We start from the raw sequence: 7,784 nt of genomic DNA, 5'->3' as shown, positions 1-7,784 counted from the left end.
GGAACTTGAATTTAACTAGAATTTAAGTTTGAGAGTAGGTGGTCAGTAGAACAAGTGTGGTAGATTGGGTGACATATTATGGTTTTTAAGGGTTTTTTGTTTATTTGTTTTATTTTTTGTTTTCCTTAAACAGAGTTAACAATAATTAATTTGAATAAAGAAGGAAAACATTAAACGGTTGGCAGGTGTAACATGAACGTTATTCCACGACTTGTTCAGCCATAGCCTGAACAATTTGACATGCTAGACTATGAATCCTAAAGACTGGTATACGGTTACGGCACTGGAGTTACTGTTCTCATTGCAACAACTATAGAACATTCTGAATAGTGTTTTAAAATTTTATTTTAATGAAAGTTAAGAAAAAAAACTGTTACTTATACACTAAAGAAAATAAACATAAAATGGTCTCCTGCCTGACTTGCAAAAGTCCCATGGCCTGATCCTGGCCAGCAGGAGGAGCTGGTGTTGAGGGGCAGGGTCAAGATGCAGCTGAGCTGCCAGCCACCTAGATGTGGTTCCATGGTGTCACGGTCTCGGTGAAGGATGATGCAGACCTGGTGTTCTGGCCAGCATCCCGGTGGGGTCCCAGGCACTGCAGGATGTTTGGGGCCTACTGGGATTCGGGCTCCAGCTGGCAGGACAGCTTGTAGCTGCAGGACAGAGAGGCAGCTGTGAGGCCACCATGAGCCACACATCAGGTCCCCTCTCAGTGCCTGCCCAGCTGGAATCCTGGGTCCCCAGCAGTCCCCAGGCAACAGGGCTTGATGCTGGCAGTGGAGTCATGGCCACAGGCTCTCTGCAGCTCACCACAGGAGAGCCTCCTCTAGGCCAGGTTGGGTGGCTCACCCCTGTACTGTCAGTACTTTGGGAGGCTGAGGTGGGTAGATTGCTTGAGGCCAGGAGGTTGAGACCAGTCTGGACATCATTGTGAAACCCCACATGTACCAGAACAACAACAGGAGAACAACCGGACACGGTGGTGGATAGTAGTAGTTCCAGCTACTTGGGAAGCTGAGGAAGGGCTTGAGCCCAGGAGGCAGATGTTGCAGTGAGCAGAGATGGTGACACTGCAGTGCAGCCTGGGCGACAGAGCCAGACCACGTTAAAAAAAAATGGAAAGCCTTCTCCCACCCTCTGCCCATGTGCCAGGCCCTCACCTCTCCTTGTCACTGAGCTCTCCATTCTTGAAAAACAGGTGACAAATTTCTCAAGAGGCCGAAGCCTGTAATTCATGGCAGCCACTTGGAGCAGCTGCATTTCCTGCAGAACACGGACCTCCTAGAGACAGAAGGCAGGATGCTGACAGGGCCTGGGTGGAAGATGCTGAGGGGGCCTTTGGCAGGCATGGAGAAGGGATTGGTCCCTGGGGCCGTTCTCTGAAGGGGTGCCATGAAGCCCCCAGCCTGTTCCCAGAGTTGGATGTGAACAGCCCCTCCTGCAGGAATTGGTCCTTGATTCCAGTGCCTTTCCCACTCTCTCCACTGGGATAGGTCTCCTCCTCCTGTAAGTGTCAAACCCTCCCAGTAAACCTAAGATGTAGAGGATGGAGCCAGGGAGTGTCCTGCCCAGGGTGGACTGTGACGTCCACATCCCCACCCTCAACCAATGTGAGTGCCCCAGCTGCTCACCTTCCTCCTCTTGTTGGTGTTGCCCTGGAAGGCAGACAGAGTCCATCAGAAAGGTCCCTGGCCCACAACCAGCCCCACCTGACCCCTTCCCATGCTGCACTACTGCCAGGGCCACCAGGATCAGGGGATGTGCACATGACAGGGCTTGGACCTGCCTCAGGCTCCGGACTCTAGAGCAGGGGGCAAGGGAGCTGAGGCTCGGGACCTTCTGCCCCAACCCTCTCTGATGACAGACAGAGAAACTGAGGTCTCTCATAGAAAGAAAACACTCAGTGACCCTGGAATTGCCTGCCCTTGGAAAGGCTCAATTTCACCCTCCTATTATGGGACTACCCTAGGGAGAGGCTGAGTCCAGCTCAGCCCACACCTCAGCAGCATTGCAGTCAGGCAGCTCTGCAGCTTCACCACTCAGGGATAGGGACTGGTGGCTGCCATGGAGCCTCCTTCACTCAGCTGCGTGAGATGACCCTGATACCCCCACCCACAGGAGCAGCTGTGAGGCTCTCAGGAGAGGAGGTTTTCCAAGGGCTGAGATCTAAGGGCTCCGTCCAGGCCCCTCTCCTCCAAGTCTCAGGATCCTGGTTCCCAACCAGCCTGCCCCAGGCTCACTCACATCCAGATCGTCCGGGATGGCTGAATCCAACCTGTGTAACTCAGTCAGAAAATCCCCCAGGAAGGGGACCACGCCCTGTGCCATGGAGGGTTGGGGAGGTGGGAGGGGTAGTGGTGATGAGTATTGACCCTCACCTGCCTGCCCAAGGTCCTGTCCCATGAAATCCCATCAGCCCCTGTCTCCCAGAACCTCCCTCCCTAGGTTCCCAGTTGTAGCAGACAAAGACCCTCAGCTGCCTTTCCCAATTCTCTGTCTCCTCTATTCCAGCTGATCTCCAAGTCTAGCAACCACTCCTAGTTACCTCTATGGTGGGATTTTAACAAGTCACAAGGGCCTGTGGTCCCAGCCTTACCCTTCCCCACATCCACTCTGAGTCCTGCTTTCTCAGACCCTTGCTCTGGTCTCTCCAATGGAGGATTTCCAGGCCCAGTGGCCATAGGAGGACAGGGCTGGGGAGGAAGCCCCCGCTGTCTTGATATGGAGGTCTCCAGCTGGTGGGAAAAAGAGCCCTGTCCTCTGATCCCCTGCGGTCCCTCCATGCCACAGTCTCACTCACCTTATTCTGCCTCCGCAGCCTCATCTGGGCTCTCTGGTGGTTCCTCTCCTGGGTGGCCACCTTAAAGCTCCCCACCTGCCAGGTGTCAGGGACAGGGACAGTGAGGCTCTCCTCCCTTCCCCCAGTTGCACTCCAGCCACCCCACACTTGGATCCCCAGGGACTGGCGTGAGTCACCTGGCACAGTGCTCATACCACTGGCCAGCTCCACACTCCCTGTGTGTGTCACCCGCTCACGCAGCCGGCCTCCCTGAGACTGTTTCCTCTTCTGTAAAGAGCCATGGAAACCACAGCTACCTCACAGGGCCTCTTGAGTGCTCAGTTCCCTGCAGCTGTTGTCATTGCTCTCCCCCTCATCTCTCTGAGGAAGAACCATTCATGAGCACCCTCCAATTGCTTTCTTTTCTTGAACCTCATTTCCACCCTGTGAGGCCTGCACTACAGGCTCAGTACCCCTTCATTTTCCAGATGAGGAAACAGAGACCCAGAGTGGGCAGCGACTCCCCCTCCTAGAGGTTCTGTCTCGACTACCTTCACCCCACATCCCAGCACCACCACCCATCAGGGGCTTGTTCTCTGGAGTCTCTGAGTGTCTAGGTCTCCAGCCTTGCAGAGTCGTGATGGGAAAGGGGCAGGGCATTTTAGGAGACCTGGTTAAGTGGCACCTGCATATCTGAGCCCCACTGGAGTCTCTGCCACACAAACTGGGTTTGCGCCATGCCAAATCCATGGTTTGGCCTCGCCAGTGACCCCCCAGGTGAGTTCCGTGCACAGAACTCTCTCTTCCTCCACTCAGGATGTGGCCTCCTGAGGTGACACCTCTGAAGGATATGGCAGGGTTTTCCAGAATCCTGGGTGGGATGACATGTTGCCTTCTCATTTGCATGGAAGATTCTGAGATCTGGTCAGGGAGGATCCCCTAGGAATGCATGAATCCCCCAGATACTTGTCATGAGCATGTGTCACTGCTAACTGGTGAGAATCCTGTGACATGACCATTTCTGGATGTCTGCAAAGGGCAGAGCAGGGAGTCCCAGCAAGCACATACATCTGTCCTGAGGTTGCCCACTGGTACCCATAGCTGGGCAGTCTACTGGACTCCATGGCACATGACCTTCCTCTGTTGTCATTCCCTCTTTCCCCCAGTGTGGGCAGAGGCCCCCTGCCCATGGAGGTGCGTTGCAGACAGAAGCAGCAGCAGAGGCCTGGCTTCCTGAGGAACAGCTGTCAGTTTGAGGAAGGAAGAAAGTCCCACCTACAATGACCAGTCCCCAGCCTGGAGGAAGCTCCATGCCAGCAGCATGGACCAGCATGGGAGCCAGAGTCCTGCTAATGCTGCTGCTCATCACTCCCGCTCAGAATCCCAGCAGCCCAGCAGCCATTGCCACATCCCATTTCCAGGGCCTCCTGCCCCTGTGCCCCCATGTGCCCATGGACCCCCACACCTCTCTTCCTGGTTGCCCAAAGTAGGCATGGAGGGAATTTTTCAAGTCCAGTTTCTGTAGGTAAGTCCAAACATTACAAAATAACCACTGCACACTGGGTCCAATGCCCTTCCAAACTCACTCTTTTCTGTGACCCTTAAACACTTGCCCCACATCTCCCAGACTCCGCTGTACCTTGATCAGCAGGTCCCTCTTCACTGCAGTGTCTTTTTTGCAGAGTTCTTTTAAATATTTTGTGCTTTTGCTATGGACAGAGGAAAGAAAAAAGGGTAAATTTGGGAATTGGGGGCAGATTTGTGAGTTCCAATCCCTTTTGTTTGAAAACCCAGTGAGTCCCAGCTTCCTGTGTGAGCGTTTCCAGTGGGGTCCTCTGATGACAAGGGCTCCACAGGACCAGGGTGGGACTGTCATGCTCCTCCCCTGGCCCATCTCTACTTCACATGAGCCCCGTCGTGTTCACAGTTAGCTTCCAGCTGGACACAGTTCCACTGCTGGGTACAAACACCTGAAAGCCTCCAGTTGGCTCCAGCCTGTTCCTGATGGTTAAAAAACCCTTAGTCCTGTGTTGGAAATCCTTGCCTAGGAGTCCAGGGCAGCTTAGTGACCGCACCCACCAGCCCATCCCTGCCTCCCATGTCCCTGGTCTCCAAGAACCTTTCAGAATCGTTGAAGGCACATGGGGAGAACTATGGGTCCCTAGGTCAACCCTGGTGCTCCCCTGGAGGGAGCTCCTCACCTGGACACTCTTGCCCACATCTTGTGTAGCTGATGTATTGGGCTGCTACACAGAGAAGAGACGATGGCGTGCACTGAGGAGAAGTTGTTGAGGCTTAGGCACTCCTGGAGAGGGAAGAGTGAGCTGTGAGGTCCAGAGTTGGAGTCAGACCCACTTCAGCCTCAGCCCCCTCTGCTGAGATCTCCCTTCCTGAATGAAGCAGAGGCCCGGGGAGCCTCAGGAGGGCACACCTGGGGCTGAGTGAATGTCACTCATCTAGGAGGATTTCAGTTCCACCCAAGGAAGATCCCAGGTCAGAAGTGAACAGCCACCACTGGGTCATGGGGTTCAAGGTCAGGGAAGCTCTGGGAAGAAGGGCCTAGGGGATGTGCAGGGCTCAGGCTAGAGATACAGGTGCCAATCCTGAAAGCCAATGGAGAAGAGGCAGTTCCCCATTTTTAGAGAGGGCATCCCAAGGCCCAACCATGGCTTACCCTGGCCACCTTGATCCACCTTGTGGGGGTTTCCTGTGCTTGACTCTTGGCAGTCCCGGGACAGGGACAGGGGGACTCTGGGGCTGACTGTGGCTCCAGCACTGTTCCTGACTGTGCTCCACCACCCTGGCCATGTCCTGGGCCCTCATCCTGTGGTCCCCGAGGCAGGAGGTGGTGACACAGTTGGTGAGTCTGTTGAAGTGTGCAATGGTGGCACAAACTGTGGGTGCCACGTGCTCACTCCCCTTCTGATGTCATTGGCCCCAGATGGAGCCCATGCATTCGTAGAGCTCCACCTTCTTGAACAGCTCCTTTGGGGGAGTAAGAGAGTGTCACGGACACAGCACATCCCAGCTCAGAGTCACCCACAGTACCAGGCAGGAACTGAGCTCATAGTCATCCACAGTCTCTGGCAGGAACAGAGCTGGGACTCAGAAAGCTTTAAAATATGCTCCAGACTTGTGGGGGTCCCTGTGCTTGGTTTTCTGCCCACCGAGGGCCCTGAATGCATCATGGCCCAGAACCCAACAATGGTGGGAAGAGAGAGTGACATTTTCTCCCAGGCCATCCTCACTCCAAGTACCAGAAGGTGGCTTAGGTCTGCCCATCCTGAGGCCTCTACTTCATCCCATCCCAATCAGCCCTCTACTCATTCTCTCCATACTGGTGCACTTTCCTTGTGGCAGCTCCAACCTTGGGCTCTGTTTGGGTGTCTGCCATTGAATCTAGTGTGCATCAGGTACCTAACAAGTACTGAGGGTGGTGAGGCTCCTGAGCAGCTGGGTGAGTGACCCATGGCCCTGCCTGCCCCTCAGTGATCACCTGCCCTGTCCTGCTTTCTGTCCATCCCCTGTCATTCAGTCTGCACAGTCACTCTGTGCAGCTGGCATGGGTGATGTCCCATCTCCGCTGTCTACATGCAGACAAGGAAGGCTTGTGGGTGAGGAAACGCATCCAGATTCCATGGTTGGTAAGAAGTGGGGCTGAAATTGGACCCAGGGCATTGGCCGCTCCTCGGGGAGAGGCCGGTCTGGGACAGCTGATGCCAGAGGCACAGCCTGGACAGCCCAGCTGCTCACCGCAACCATGAGGGTCAGCTGCTCTGCCAGCAGCCTGGGAGGGAAGGTCGTGATGTCAGCCAGCTCCTCACTGAGTTGACTCTTGGCAGTCCCGGGACAGGGACAGGGGGACTCTGGGGCTGACTGTGGCTCCAGCACTGTTCCTGGAGGAGGCCCTTCCCCTGGTGCTGGTGCTGATGCTGGTGCTGGTGCTGAATGTAGATATCCTTGTGCATCCATGGCTACAGGTGACTCTGGCTCCAGAGCAGGCCCCAGGTCCGCCAGCAGTGGTGGTGCTGGCTCCAGGGCCAGCATTGTTAGTGGGTGTTGCCCAGGAGGTGGAGCAGGATCTGGAAAAGGAGAAAAAGTCACCATAGCAGTCACTTTTCACTGGGATTTCCAAGTATAGAAATGACTGGATGGAATTTAAGGGAATTGTAGCCCCAAAACACCACCCCCAGAAAGTCTTCCAGACTGCAAGTCTCCTCACCTTCTGGCTTGGACTCCTTGGGCTCCGGAAGCACCAACTGGCCTAGGACAATTTCCTGATGGTCCTCCAAGCCCAGTCCAGGCCAGGCGAAGTCTTGAAGGCCAGCTTTATCCAGAAAGATGACCGTTGCAGGACCTGGCAGCAAACTGAAGTGTTTTCAGGGGGCCAGGTGAACAAAATGGAGGTGGTGGTGCTGGTGATGGAGTGGACAGCTGAGTCAGAGGCCAGGCCTTTTCCCACACAACCCTCCAGGGCACTCTTGTGTGGTTCTGGGTCCCTGGCCTCTTGCTGCCTCTGTAGAGGACAGCCCCACCCTACCACAAGCCATCAGTGCTGTCCTGGAAGGGGCAGACCTGGCCATGTAGCAGGGCTGTACAGACCCTTGTGCGCCCCAGTGTCCCACTGACATTGTCTTCCCAATGGCCCTGGAGCACAGCACTGTGCACCTGGGCACTCAAGACTTCAGCTCCAGGCAGATTTGTGAGCAGCTTGCTCATCAAAGCTCCAGCTCTGGTTCCCCTGGTCCTGGGGTTAGGAGGTTAGGGGCAGAAGTCAGGTGGAGGAGGACAGGGAGAGCTTGGAAGCCACAGTGCTGGGGATGGGTCTCTCAGTGGACAGCTGTAACCCCAGCCTCACTTCTCCTTTGCAGGGGACCTAAGTTCCCATTTACAGAACTCAGTATTTGCCTCTTGCAGGGGAAGTCCCCAGATGTCAGCCTTGTCATGGGAATTCTAAGAGATATGAACCCCAGGACTCCTTTAGTCTCTTTCCAGCCAGAATCCA

The 7,784-nt window shown here is 55.0% G+C and overlaps 1 pseudogene; it reads right to left on the bottom strand.

Moving 5' to 3' along the window:
- Positions 1–384: 384 nt before the first annotated feature.
- LOC115892879 lies at positions 385–7,498 on the bottom strand (annotated as a pseudogene).
- Positions 7,499–7,784: the final 286 nt, after the last annotated feature.

The sequence above is a fragment of the Rhinopithecus roxellana genome, chromosome 13 (assembly GCF_007565055.1).
Source record: "Rhinopithecus roxellana isolate Shanxi Qingling chromosome 13, ASM756505v1, whole genome shotgun sequence".
Taxonomy (NCBI): Eukaryota; Metazoa; Chordata; class Mammalia; order Primates; family Cercopithecidae; genus Rhinopithecus; species Rhinopithecus roxellana.
This window is presented reverse-complemented; position numbering and strand designations above follow the sequence as displayed.